At 30.4% G+C, this 12681-nt stretch overlaps 1 long non-coding RNA gene across 2 annotated transcripts in view; it reads right to left on the minus strand.

Annotated features, from left to right (window-relative positions):
* Positions 1-2271: 2271 nt before the first annotated feature.
* The window catches only part of LOC126759729 (uncharacterized), a 170353-nt gene continuing 159943 nt past the window's right edge, over positions 2272-12681 (minus strand). For both annotated transcript variants that reach the window (XR_007667064.1, XR_007667065.1), the window contains one exon: positions 2272-2572. This is a non-coding gene — a long non-coding RNA (uncharacterized LOC126759729). The remainder of the gene's footprint in view (positions 2573-12681) is intronic.

The following is a 12681-nucleotide window of genomic DNA, read 5'->3' on the forward strand; positions in this document are numbered from 1 at the left end:
AAAACTTTATCAGTCAGCACCACAGTTTCCTTAATAAGATTAGCGTTCACATTAAAGTCTCCAAAGGAGATTCCACTTCATTGCTTTTTGTTATATCCATGGTAAACTTTCTGAAACTACATAGACAAAACTTTCTGTATTTGTAAAATAAGAATCATTTGTATGAGAATGATGCAGTACCCTCTATAACCAATCATTTTTGTCTATGACCGCGACTGAAATGGGCATTAAGTTATAGAACCCCCGAAACTGTGTTCTGTAAATCAAAATCTCTTTTGTTCACGATTTCTGTAAATAGTTTTAAGACTAAGACTGTTGGACTTACACCTGGGCACAAATACACCAACATCAGCAACATTCTAGAGGAATTTCAGACATTACAGAAAAATTTAGTAATTGTTGTGAAAAAATATTTGACATTATTTCACTGATAAGTCATCCAAATGGAAATATTTTGATATATTCTTTGTACTATAACTTTACTTGCAAATACGCATAATAATAATAATTCCCACTTACCTTCGGTAATACCATTTTGTTTGTTGGGTTTTTAGAAGCCCTTTCGAGATTTCCGTTTTATCTTTAACCTTTTGCACACACATATTCCGCATTTCAACTTTTGAAATAATTTAGCTTGAACTTCACTTATGTACAAATGTAAGCAAATTTTATTCTATTTCACAACACAACTTTTTACTCATTTATTTTTTTAATTTTGAGGTACATATGTATTTTTATTCAAATTACATTATATTAAATAACTTATTATAGTTTTCACATTTTCTCAAACTTATACCATATTTTTCTAAATAATTTTCACTTATTTATTTTACACAATATCCATTTTCAACAATTCTTCTCACATAATAACATTTTTCTCTTACACGACAACGAATGCACTAATTTTGCTCGTCTCCACAACTTGTTTACACTCAATTGACACGAATAACGGCAGCCTTCGCTGTATATCAAATCATGTGTGTGGCGTGTGCTGTTGGTGTTTTGCATGCTGAGGTAAGCAAGTGAGAACACTGAGAAGTGAAAAATCGAACTTGTGCTCCTGCAAGAATAGAGTGACCCTAATCAAAATAATATATTGCACTAAAAATATTTTATTGCTAGATTAAATAAATGCAAATAGTTTGTTTGAATAAAATTTAACTTGTATGTTAATATGGATATGAAAATACGTATGTATTTCACATTTCGCAACAAAAATACAATATAAGTTAGGATTTCATGAATTTAGAAAAAATCGCTTCTGGCCACCTTCACATGCATCTTCGATTTTGAGCAATACTTTGCTAATGCATATCCTCCAGGCGCAAACACAACTCCAATTCTTGGTGGATATAGCAGTGCAATTAATTTATTCAGTATAACTTCTGAAAAAATTTACTGATTTCAAAGATTTTGGTGTCAGTTAAAAGATAAAAAGTCAGAATGGCATTAGTGTACAGCACATACTTTCACAATGCATACAACCGTTATAGTTTAACGATAAGTAAGTGAAGCAAACAACATAAATTTTAGCTGATTTTAGGGAACCTGTAGTGCAAATATATAACAGCGAATACATTTGGAGCATATTTCTAGAGAACTGTTATATGAACGTCTTTCCATATTGCTTAAAAACATAAAATTATTAAATATTACCACATAGTTGATGTATACCATTTTCTTTCAAAATATATCCTCCCTTTGTAGTTTGCTAATATTAATAAATAGCTTGCTGTAAAGCTGCAGACTTGTTCTTTCATTTACCGGTCGCGGACACAAAAACGGTTCTATTTTAACGAAGTTATTCCTCTAAATGCGCCAGCAGTTTTTACTTCCGGTTATCCTGCGCCTGTCGCTAAAGCAGTTTCACTTCACCTGCGCCTTTGAGGTATGCAACAGAAAATTGAATTTTCTCGCGGTGGCTGCCTTCTGGTCAGCTTTGATCGCCTGGTAGAAATCGTGCATTTGTGCTTCAGCGAGAATGCGCCGCCGCGTGACTGGGGTGACCAGATCAAATTTTTACGTCTCTTCAGAAAAATGCTGTTGAGTTTTCGTTTTTATTTGCAAACTTTCTGTTTTAATGCCATAATTTAAAATTTTATATTTATATCAATATAAATACTATTATATGTATATCTATAAATGTAAGAATTCTTACCACTAACTGAATCGATTTTAAGTGAAACAATTTTAGTTTGTGTGTCTTTATTTCAATATTTTTTAATTGTTAACAGAACTTTCTTTTTACCTTACTTACAAATTTAGCACAGATTATTCACTTTGAATTTATATTTATTAAGGTTAATTACTTATATACACATGTTTAATATTTCATTTGTTTATTTTAATAATATACAGGCATATACATTTATTTTCATATAATGGAAATTAGAATGAGATAGCTTTTGGATTAGTTCCGGATGCCATATGATCCTCATCTTTCATCATACTTTAACGATATAGTTCTGGCTGTTCCATTTCTGTTGCGTTTCTCCAACTGTTGGAATGGGTAGAGCTTAATCATTTTTGTTTTGTTAGGTTCCCAGGATAAAAGGTATAAATGTTTCAGGAGCTAAAAGAAAAAAAAAATTTATAGATTAATAACTATATTATATATTTATTATATTCTCTAACACTCTACCATGTATTTTATAAATGTCAAAAATAATATTGAAATATTTTATATTTTATACCTACAGGAATACCTAGAACAGTTAGAGCGGCTTGAAAAATAGGTCTTAAAAAGATTTTCCTAAAAAATGAAAAAGGAAGAAATTCTCTGTAAATTCTTAAACACTTTTTAACTTTAGAAAAGTGAAATCTTTATTCTATAAATTCATTATTGGAAATAAGTATAATTATTAAATTGCATTCGACGTCCTATTGCAGAAATATTATAAGAGCACTCTCAACTTATTTAGGGATTTTTGCACAGATACCACTTGAAAGAAAAGTATATAGGCATTTAGATAATTAATTTTATTTGTTCGAATTGAGCTTACTGGTAACTTCCTTGCATCATTCACACTTTGCTCGGACTATTTTCATACTGACGACCCACTTCGCACAAAATCTGTGAATAGTCTGTAGCTTATCAGTCAGTAGTAAGGCGAAGCATCCCCATTGGCGTTAGTTTTGGTCGAAACCGATTGCTACTCTTAATAAAGAAATTACTTGTATTAATTTAATAATAAAAACTCTACTTTTAAGAAGCTTCATTTTCTGTGCTCTGTTAAATATTTAACTATTTTAATGGAAAATAATTGCCTAAAAATTACACACTCTACATAGTGCAAAGCTATCATTACATATTTGAGACTAACGAATTCAAAAGATAAAACATACAAGTAGGAAACTCCGATTTGTCTAAAAAATTCACTTTGAAAGGTAATTTAGGAATGCCTGTCATACACAATGAGAGCTGTGAAAGCTTATGAGCTTATGAGAGCTAGAATAGCGCCGACGTCTAATATTTTGTTTTGAAGACAGCAACTGCCTTAAAATCATTATAGAATTATAAAGCATAAACAATATTTTTCCGATATCTTTAATGTAGTATTTCCTTTTTATTCAATTTCTCTCGATGTAGCACCATTGACTTGCGGCCATCAAGGGTCGATTAACTTCAATGTCTTAATTAACGATTTAATGGCATTTCTCTTAAATTGGCTGATATGAGTTCTTGCTGTTAATTAGCATTACTTATTTTATTAAATAGTCACGTAATGGGCTACCGACTACGTGAAGACTTTTGTTTCACTTAGGATATGCTAAAGACGTTCTTTAATATTTTGCGATTTGGGTTATCCAATTAAGCAAATGCGTGAATATTAGAAAGGGCATTTATTTGGGAAACGAATTAATCTTATAATTGTTTGTACACATGAGAGCAGAAAGCCATATTAATTTGATGAACTAATTATTTGAGTGCTTGCAGAATTTTATTCGATACCGTGACGATGCTCACGTGAGAAGTAGCATTCGAATCATTGACGATTGTATTACTACTTTTTGTAAAGATGAATAATACATTTAATTACAAATAACCCACCACCAGCACATAAAAACCTAAATACCTGGGTTTTATTTCGAATGCAGTTCGTGCTATGCTTCTGAAGGTATAGCTCAGCATTTGCATGCTATTCATTTATGCATTCTTAGCTAAATTCATTTGGCAACTTTACTGACATACTAACAAATGCATATGTGCGAATATTGGAGCATTTTGCAAGCGATCTGTGTTGTCATTGGTATATGAATGTCGTATTTACCATAAAATTATGCGAATCGCCGGAAGCTACACTTTCAACAACATATATGCATATAATTGTAACGTGCGACGGCATAAATTATAAAAATTTTGGATTGTAATCTCTCTGAAAATATAGTTTTCATTTGATGATGATTTTTGAGTTACAAAGATGCAGCTGTTACATAAACTTTTGTTATTTTAGTTTCCAAAGAGGAAAAACTTTTGAATTTCACTGCAACAATTCTTTTCTCACATCCTTCTTACTAAATTAAAAATTAAATCAACTTTGCAATTTTCTGCGTTTTACAGATGAACAACTGACCTTTGACAAGCGGAAAAGTTTTAAAGGAATAACCCAATAGGTCAAGTGATCCGAATAAATACTCACGAAGTGGCAATAAAAATTTGGGAAAAAGGACGACAAGCTAAAGCACAGAAAGCAATCCAGCTGGAAAAAGGCACGGCACAAATTGAAAATAAATATCAATTAACGGCAAAACGCTGAAGTATCGCTTATACTAGTCCTAAACAATAGCAATCTATTTAGCGGATTGGACGAACATTGCATTGCAAGGTTAACCCTCAATCATGTTAATTGTTGAATTCGTTGATTCTTTGCAGCCACCTGAAATGTGAAATGTGTGAGATGGCACCACTTCTGCTTTGTGTGATCACTACGACTGATTGGATTCCTGTTTCTGATACGGCTGATAAAACTTTCTAAAACTTTTTCTATGTGAAAATGTTATATATCAGCTTTTCTTACTATTATGTTTATAATTATTGAGAAATTAGTACAGATTATTATTTTTTCATGCAGATACTCAATTGATTTCGACGTATATCATCATATCAAAATCAATCTGTACTTCAAATTTAGAGGTGTTTTTCAATGAGCTACCCTCTTAGCCGCCAGGCGGTCATTAGGACTATAGGAATGTTCCAGCAGCACCAAAACAGTCTCCTGTTATATAATGAGATAATATTATAACGAATTAAAACCCGTAATAATTATAATTTTTTAAAGAAATTTATTATTTATTAGAAGAGAAAATTTAACAAGGTTCGCTGCTAAAGATATCACCACCTAGACTGTTTAGGTTAACAATTTTAACAACTTCCTTCCAAAGTATTGCAATTTCAAATATTTTCATTCTCTTTTTTTTATCTTAGTCCTACTTTGGTCATTATAAATTTTAAGCTTAAAAGATTTATCCTGAACCGTCGGAATTCAAAAGCATTACAGCTTTCGAGCTTGCGATGTTCATTATGGACATTTTATGAGTGATAACTGAAACAAGCATACAATAAAGTGGAAAGGAATAATATCCGTATTTAATATAAAATATGAAAGAAAAATGCAAAAGGATTACTAAATTCAATTTAGTGTTTAAAAACACCCTGAAGTAATCCACACACATATATTTAAATGAAGTGGCCTTTTGCAGAAACTTTAAAATTACATCAAAGCGCGAATTAACATACTTCATGACATACTATATATGACAATTACTTATTGAAACTCTGCTTCCAAAAAAGGCAATCGTATATCAAAGCCACAAAAACCAATTTTGAACATAAGCACCTAAGGTGTAACTAACTAAGGCCTGATGTTGTTGCTTTTGAGCCAGGTGTGTCAAATTTTAAATCACCTGCCTTTAAAATGCTCTTTATTCAGCACTTGCACATCATCAATATTGCACTGCAGTCGTTAGCTTAAGCTTTCAATAATTCAGTCGGGTATAGTCATATATTCCCTACGTATATCTCAGAGGACTAATGTGAGTTCAACAATATTTGGTGTGATTTATTGACAATATCTGTCACAATATGATGTGTTTGTCACAGAAATTACGTTTTCAATCCAATTTTGAAACTTTTGTTTGGTTAGTTATTATGATGATTGTGATTCTGACGGAATTGACTTTTCCTGGTTGGTTTACGATTTATTGCTGTAGTTTGAGTCTCAGGTAATTAAGTTGCAAATAGGCTTTTGTGGATTTCAGTTAGCTTTTCGTTAAGCCAAAAATTCAACATGAACGTGTTTTTCTGCTGAAGTAATTGAAAATATTGTGTACCTGTACGTTCATACTTTCTCATAAAAGTTGTTGATTAATAATTGGCTTTGTTAGAATTGAACAGGAGACTTGATTGTCTGACACATACAACTACTACTGATTTCTAAAATTATCCTTGTTCAGTAAGTCATAACCGTCCAATATTCGCATGAATGCATTCAGATTTAAATATTACCAATGAGCAATGAAAGCAGAGCACAAAATGTTGCTCATACGCCAGCGTGAGCAGTATTCATAGGATATTGCAATTCCCTTAGGTCACACCTTTATCGCAAAACCTTCGAATTTTCACTTGAAATATGAATGAATACTTTTGCAGATGGAATCAAGTTACAGATAGTTGGAAAAACTAAATTCTAAAGTTAAAATATTTTATGCATACTAAGCACTGATTTAATTAATAAATTCTAGGTGTTTACATGAAGAAAAGTGAAAAGGAAAATAATTTGATTTATATAAAATTATACTAACTGAATAACTAACACCGCAGAGAAATAAAAGATCATCTACGGATATGTATATACAAGTCCAATTTGGCGAATGTTAAAAATGAAGTACATACACTCGAGACTTAATATTACAATTAAGTAGTTGTTTATGTTTTTTCAATGAATTTTTGTAGTGTATTATTTTCAGTAAAGGCACTTTTACGCTTTGAACTGGTAATTTTATATGGAAAAATAGAGCTATTTGCTTATTAGACCATTATTTATTTTAAAATAATCCAAATAATTCACAGCCAAATCAATTTAATTAAATTCGATATTTCATTATTATGGTTAACGAATTGTAGTCCTAAGCAAATATTCGAAACTTGTTTTATGCCTCGCAGCTAAAATTATTTTCTACAATCCCATGGAGGAAAACATTCTGCCTGATATGAATTGAACATTAAAGCAAATCAATATTTGAACACCTATAAAACACTTGTAGATACAAACAAGTATATATTTAGTATGTATGTCCACAAATATATTTATCATACAAAAGGATGGAACACCGGGAAAATCTAATTAGAAAGGTATTAAATTGTACTTATAAATAGATACCTGCATTAGGGCGTGTTTCACATGTGCATTAATAGAAACAATTACTTTCTTGTCAGTGGCACAAAAATAAATAGAACTATTTAACGAATTCTTCTTATTTATTTGGAGAGACTTACATTCTTGAAATTTCAGAAATCAACACTTAAATTGGTAAATTAAAAATACACTTTAAATTATTTTATATTTGTTATAAAGGTAGACACAGAATATAGAAAATAATATTAGTTAAAGTTCTCCAATCTGGATGAAAAAAAATGTTATTTGTATCTAAAAGTCCGCTGTAAATCTGTATAAATGAAGGAAACTATTTGGTGATTGATACAGATTAAATGAATTAAATGAAATATATCAGGTAACTAATTATTGTATATATTATTAATATATGAATAAGAATAATATTATAAGGCATTTTTATTTTTCTAACCAAGCATTGACGTTTTCGTCTTATTTACAGAGTACACTTGAAGGCATAACTACATTGGCTGTCTAAATCTTGGCTAACAAAACATACTGCATCATATCGTAGACATTAGTGGATTATGTGATACATCATTATCATATATATACGTATGTATATGTTACAAATAATACACGAATCACAAGACCTTGCGCAAAGGTTAAAGTGGAATTGATTGTGATATTTATTTTTAGTTCAAACTTGCGAAGCGTGAAATGGCATACAATTTATTTTGAATAAAATAAATTTGAAAAATTTAATGTATTGTGTTGATAAGTATTTATTGTAAGGTCAAAAGTTTACTTAACATAGGTAAGTAACTTCCTTAGGTTTCAAAAATTTTTAATTTTAAGACAATATAAATTCTTTCCAAAAAATATGACTGTTTGTAAGGTTACTAGAAATATAAAAACTATCGTGTCCGTCATTGCAAAAAGATTATTTTTAGTTTTAAAAAGGTGAAAACTTTTTTAAATAAATTTTATTGCAGAATTGACAAATTAGCACTTTCGCTGAGTATAGAAAAGATATATAACGAAATAATTTTGCCCATATTTCATTTTTTATTAATTCTTAATAAATGCTCCTTCGCCATGCAAGTCATTACTGCAATGCAAAAATAAATGTATGTTTTGAAATCTACGCTATTCTTAAATATTAAGGTCCTATTTACATAAACTATTTTCTAATGTATGTTGCAAATATAACAACGACTGCTGTACCCAATATATGTGCATAACAGTGAATATAATAACTGAAACAAATAACAAATACACTTTACTTTCAATTCAGCTATTAGTAAAAATTTTCTTTACTGTGACTCATGTAGTTCTAAAGGAGATTTTGGACGGCAGGTGAAATCTCTTACGCATTTGTAAGCACTGAAATATTCATACGAAATTTCACAGAATACTAAAGTACAAATGCAGTCAATTTAAATGTAAATTTTGAACGTCACGACAATATAGAAGAAAAAGTATGACGAGACCACAATGCATAATATATTTTACCAATTTGGTTGTGTTTATTGTTGTTAAGGTCTAAATTTAAAGGGTCATACATATTCAGGGGAGTTATTTAATTAGTAAGCTTTCTTTAGGAGTAAGGAAGCTACTTGCCGTTCACGTATTTATGTATATACTTATATAAATACTAATCTCGAAATGCTTTCTCGGCATTTTCAATACAATATATACTATACATTTAAGTTTGTGTGACAGACGGTTTGAGCTAAGTCGAAAACATGGTGTTTTCATCAATCATTGATATGCCTTACTCTCTATAATTACTTCTGATTTTTTTTTGTATACAAATTATTGCAAACACATACAAATAATTATAATATAATAAAATAATTGTGAGCATTGCATAAAACATATTAGTTTGGTATAAAATATTGCATTCCTTAAATGCCGAAAGTAAATTATATATGACACATTCTGAATAATTAATTGGACGATAAAAATACAATTGTGAACAAATTAATAATTGCAATCGTTTACTTTTAATAAGTTAATGCAAATATTAGCAAATATTGACAATGAAAATAAGTTTTCAGGAAAAGTGCATTTCAAGTGAACATACATTCCCACATATTTAAAGAAGTTTACCTAGAAGAGCAATATATAGTACAGTCACAATTTTTCATCCAGTCGCCTACATAATCCCTTTGCAGTGCTCTTGCGAATGTTTTGGTCACTTGAACGGCTGGAAAAAAGTCTTGATTGCAACAACTTGGTCAACACAAGAGATGAGTTTGCTTCCAATATCTTATACAGTTGTGAATGGGAATTTCACACTTTCGCTGGACAATCTGCTTCATTTCGAGGTTGATTCACTCGAGCGTGTTGTATTCGTCATTGCGAATTTTAATATCCAGTAAAAAAAAAGTGCAATGAAAGTTGAATTTTTAAATTTTTGCACTTTATGGCTTCTCATGAGAACACACACAAACTTCTTCTTAAGAATGTGTTAAAAGGAGAAAATTAATTCACAACCCTTTGACTTTTTTTGGCTTTGAAGTAATATTTAGAAAGTTTCTAAAAAAAATCTAAACTCTGAGATATTCAAGAAATGATATCAAATTGTATGTGTTTTATAAATAAATTAAACTTGATATCACAATTATAATTATATAAAGTAAACTTAATTTGTATGGTAAATTTTAGTTAATTATGACCTGAAATACAAACAACGTTATATTACATATTATTCTAGGAAATTTTGTTTGGAATAACTAAACTCACAAGGATCGGTAGAAAAATGAAATAAAACAAGACGTTTTGTCAAACGGGTTTCACTGTTTTGTTCTTACTTAGTTTAGCTAAGTTACAAAAAAGTGCTCAAAAGCACAGCATTTTTAGCTGTACTCAACCGTGGTCACACCACTTTTCGGACTGATTCACTTATAATAAGAGTTTTAATTCGCAATATGACACAAAAATGACAATCACTTTTAGTTCACTTGACTTAGTTATGTCATAAAATGTTTTATAACCACAGCAAATATCGAACAACGAAAAGGAAGCACGAATTGACGTTTCGCCAATAATTCTGTTTTTTCCTAGTCATGATTTAATCGGCAAGGTGACAAAATGGTTTTCGCAGAACTGTCAACATTTTTCACAGACATCAATCAGACATTCGCAAAAAATCAACAAAAGAAAAAAATGAATTTATGGAAAATGCTGTGAGCCACTCACATTCTAACAGGCATATATTCTGGTTTCTACAGTTCCTTTCATTCAAATCATACGCAAACCGTTCGTTATCAAAACAAACATATTACCATTCATTAATTCAATTTCTGGAATTTGTAATGTTTGGCATTTTCCGTATGAACTTTCAAACCGTTTGTAGAAAAATTTACTCTTACTTCGCAATATTTACAGCTTTGAACAACAAACTAGTGCTACTTTCATATTTACGAATAGGTAAATATAATAAATGCAAAATTACATCTCTTTCTAACTGTATTTTAAATACTATCGGTTATACAACCGACAACATATTTCTTCCTTTCCACTTTCACAGCTCTAGCAATTACGCAAAAATTGCTGACAGTGTTTGTGGTTGACCAAAGTCCTTGTTTTGGCTTGTATTCAGCCAACGTGTCAGCCATTTATCATGGAGTGACAGCAATAATATAAGTGCTTATGTATGTCATATTTCTTTGTAGTAGGCATATATGTGTGCAAAGTAATGGTCATTGCTTCGAACTAATTTGTTTAAATGACTGCTTTCATGGAAGTTTTGTTATTTGTAGCTTTATCTTATTTAGCTAAATTTTACTTGTAAATTTTGTTTCTAAGAATGAAAAATAATATGCAACAACCTTCGGATTTTTTAGTCAATTTAAAATTCTGTTGTTTATAACCAAAAAGAAAATTTATTATTTATTTGAATAACATTCATTCAAGTCAAAATTAATTTTCGCAAATCACAAAAATATTTTTTAGCTTAAAATTCAATTATTTACCTACCATACGAGTACATTCTTTGTCTTTGTAACACAAAGTTATTTCCGTGGAAAATTTAACTCTCCCTACTACCATAAATTAAACAATAAGGTTATTTTCTGGTTTCGGCATGGGCAGCCAAGCACATCAACAAAAATGTAGAGTTAATGGAGGTTAGCGATTTTACATTCTGTAAAGCTTTTAATGCTGCACAAAGCATGAAGAAGAAAAAATTCTGGATTTTTTAATAAGAAAGCATGCTGACATGACAATATATACAGCAAAAAAGAATAATACTTAATAATGTTAACATACGAAATTAGCTGAGGACTATGTAGTAGTCAAATTGGTCACCACTTTTTCAAGACGAAAGATATAATAATTTCAAAGAAAATAAATGTTTCCTATTTTTGTTTATTGAACCGATGAACTCAGTTAAGTCTCAAATAGCATACATATCATTCATAAAGTTAACCCGATGATAAATAAGAACAAATTATGCTGGCAATTATTATGTTGACCATTAACTCAGTTATCACGGCACCCAAAATTGCATTTGAGTTTGCGCTTTTTCGGAGTATTGCCACACATATTGTGAACCATCCAGTTAAGTCTTTTGTGTAAAAGGCAGAAAAATCTCTCGCATAACTCACATCTTGTATAAATTGTGCATAAATTATTAGACCTCTATGTTCATATTGGCTTGTGGGAAAGAGTTATCATAAGATATTTTCTAGATTATGAATATTTATGTTTATGAAACAAGCCATACAAGAAAAGTTTAGTTTTCAATAAGTACGTATTTAAGATGGAATACAGTTGGCATATTATTAATAATTTACCATAAGAAAAGGCAGGTTCTGGCCGCTTGAATTCGTATTCGTTCCAAATTATTTTACACATTTATTACAACAGCCTACGTTTCTATGTTGAAATTATAAAAAAATACCTGCAAGGCTGGTAACTCTTTAAAAAATATGTAGATAGAAGTAAAACATGCGAAAGGATAAGTAATAAAATTATGAAGAAGTCGAAAGCAAACACACGCGGAAAATCAACACCTTTTATGTCCCAATGCGCGAAGCAACAAAATCCAAATTACAAAAATCGCAAAATGTGGAAACGTGCTTGCCTGCATATGTTTCAGAACATTTTGCGAACGCATTATTTCTAATTATGTACCGCGTTACAATTTTGTGTGTATATACTAACTAAATATCTAATTGCTTGTATGAGTTGTAGACCGACTTTGAAAATTGTAAAAAGTGAATGAGGTCTATTGTGGTGTCTAAAAAAAAAATTATGTACGCAATTGTATCAAAACATATGGTATGTGTGAAAAGTATGAACCCTCGTTAGCCGTCGCAAACGCAAAATTTTCAAAAGT

The sequence above is a fragment of the Bactrocera neohumeralis genome, chromosome 5, assembly GCF_024586455.1.
Source record: "Bactrocera neohumeralis isolate Rockhampton chromosome 5, APGP_CSIRO_Bneo_wtdbg2-racon-allhic-juicebox.fasta_v2, whole genome shotgun sequence".
Classification (NCBI taxonomy): Eukaryota; Metazoa; Arthropoda; class Insecta; order Diptera; family Tephritidae; genus Bactrocera; species Bactrocera neohumeralis.